This window comes from Empidonax traillii, unplaced genomic scaffold, assembly GCF_003031625.1.
Source record: "Empidonax traillii isolate 1590-97213 ecotype Southwest subspecies unplaced genomic scaffold, ASM303162v1 scaffold1361:size121931, whole genome shotgun sequence".
Classification (NCBI taxonomy): domain Eukaryota; kingdom Metazoa; phylum Chordata; class Aves; order Passeriformes; family Tyrannidae; genus Empidonax; species Empidonax traillii.
In genome coordinates this window covers 119,316-121,553 of record NW_020956554.1, presented here as the reverse complement: position 1 = coordinate 121,553, position 2,238 = coordinate 119,316, and the positions used below count along the sequence as shown (strand labels likewise).

At 62.8% G+C, this 2,238-nt stretch overlaps 1 long non-coding RNA gene across 1 annotated transcript in view; it reads right to left on the bottom strand.

The window, feature by feature from the left end:
• Positions 1 to 583: 583 nt before the first annotated feature.
• LOC114069786 overlaps positions 584 to 2,238 on the bottom strand; it is a 2,119-nt gene continuing 464 nt past the window's right edge. Inside the window, exons 2-4 of the long non-coding RNA XR_003573830.1 lie at positions 1,867 to 1,925; positions 733 to 814; positions 584 to 628 (exon numbers count right to left, since the gene is read on the bottom strand). This is a non-coding gene — a long non-coding RNA (uncharacterized LOC114069786). The remainder of the gene's footprint in view (positions 629 to 732; positions 815 to 1,866; positions 1,926 to 2,238) is intronic.

Here is a 2,238-nt window from a genome sequence, read left to right as displayed (position 1 = left end):
GTTAAATAGCTTTGTTCACGTGAGAGAGAGTTTTATTATCCACAATTAAAAGGTCCTTGCCTCTGCAGAGCCAAGGCTAATCCCAGGGCAAAGAGCAGCTGGGTGAATCCCAGCCAGACAACTCAATTATTCCTCCATGGCTGCTCCAAGGGCTTCCTCATCTCTCCCTTGCCCAGCGCTCCCCGGGGGGGCTCCAGCTCCCCAATTAACTTCTCCGTGCCACTGCTTCATCAGGCAGCCACAGGGATCTAATGCAGGAGCAGGGGGTCTTGCCCAAGCTCAGCAACTGCTTCTCCTCTCTTTTGAGTCCGTCAGGAACATCCCCAGGCTGAGAGCACATCATCTGCTCTGCAGCCCCCTCCTGCCCCCCGCTGCTCTCCTTCTGGAGGCTCCCCCGAGGGCCAGGACAAGCCACGTACAACAGCTTACAAGACAGAGCAGGATTAAACGAGCCTCTAAACAAACCACAGCATTAATCCACCTATAACCAACTGCCTGGCCCCTCTGGGTGGTTAACAGGAGGGGAGGGGAGCAGCTCAGGAGCTGCAGGACCACACGCTCCTGTCCCAGCCAGCCCAGCTCACCTTGGAGATCTCCTCCTGCAGCTCCTCCTCTGTCTGCTCTGACTCTGAAAGGGGAACAGAGCTGTCACCACCTGCCCTGGCCGCAGGACCCCTTCCCAGTCCCCAGACAGGCAGGGAAGGGGAAAAGCCAGATGGGATGGGGCCCTACCTGAGTAGTCCACTATGTGTGTGGGGACCTTCTCAGGGGTGACATCTGCCGGGATCGTGATCTCCTCCGCCCGGGGGGGCACCTGCAAAGCCAGCACAGGTGTCCAGTCAGCCCTGCCAGGTGACAGCCAGCCAGGAGCACGGGTGACAAGGGACCTCACACCCCAACGTGGGCACTGCCCAGCGCCCGCCCTGCCAGGGTGGGATGGGCTATGGATCATGGATGGCTTTTGGCCCCCGGGGCTGCAGCAACTCCCTGCACCCCACCCCTCACACAGCCTATGTTCCCGAGGTGGAATCTCTGTTTGTCCCCCAGGAACAGCCTCCCTCAGCCACAGCCAGCCCTGCCCAGCCTGGTCTCCCTCAGCCACAGCCTTGGGCTCCGGAGATAAGGCCTGGGCACTCCAGAGATAAGGCCTGGACACTCCCTGGGCACTCCCCGGCTGTCTGGGCTCAGTGCTGAGCTGACTGTCTGGGCTGGGCTGGCAGCAGGGGATGGGCCACAGGGCTGATCCCCCCAAATCCCTGAGCTGATGCTTCCCATCACAGCATCAAGCAGGGCACCAGCTGCTTGTAGGCAGTGGGAGAACCCAGCTGATGGCACAGGGAAAATGTGGCCAGACTGATCCCATTTTCCCATCCCAGCTGTGCTGGGACAGCAAGCCGCCCCGCTGGAGGTTCTGAAGGGAACGACAGATCTGCTACTGGCAGCTGGCCTGGCTCAGAGCACCAAACCCAACTCCAGATGGGTACAGAAGGGCAGGGAATGTGGCTTGGCCCCTTCTGAGGGCTCTGTGCCAGTGCCAGGCTAGATTTGGGAGGAAGGCTAGGCCCTGCTGTGTCGGTGGACACAACACAGAGACCCCAGCAGCAGCAAGCTGGGGCCTGGGAGGTACCAACACCCTCCTGAGGGCAGAGAGAATCCCAAATCAGAGCACAAACAGGAAAACAGCACCTCAGCTGGAGCTCCGTATGGTCCTCACCGACCTCACCTGAGCTTTAGCGGCGATTGCTGGTGACTCCCGTGGCTGTCACAGCTCAGAGCTGTGAGCACCCCCAGGCACCCCGACCCCCGCACTGGGGACACAGCTGTCTCACCCGGGTGTATGTGTGTGTGTGCCCCCTCCCCGCTCACCTCTTCAGGAAACTCCTCGCCCACCAGGGCCATGATCAGGGACGTCTTCCCCACCTGGGCTAGGAAATAAAGGGAGGACGTTGACATTGGCACGGGCACGGCAGAGCCCGCGGGGGACAGCGGCAGTGGAGCCTGATCGGGGCCGGTGACCGCGACACCCGCGGGGCCCGGGACCACCGGCGGGCCCGGCCGCTCCCCCACCCTGCCGGTACCGGGGGGAACCCCTGGACCCTCGGCCACCTCGAGCAGCTCCGGGACCCCTCAGAACTCCCCTCACCCTCCCCGAGCAGGAGGGTCCGACCCCCGCCCGGCCCCTCAGGACCCCCCTCACCCTCCCCGAGCAGGAGGGTCCGACCCCCGCCCGGCCCCTCA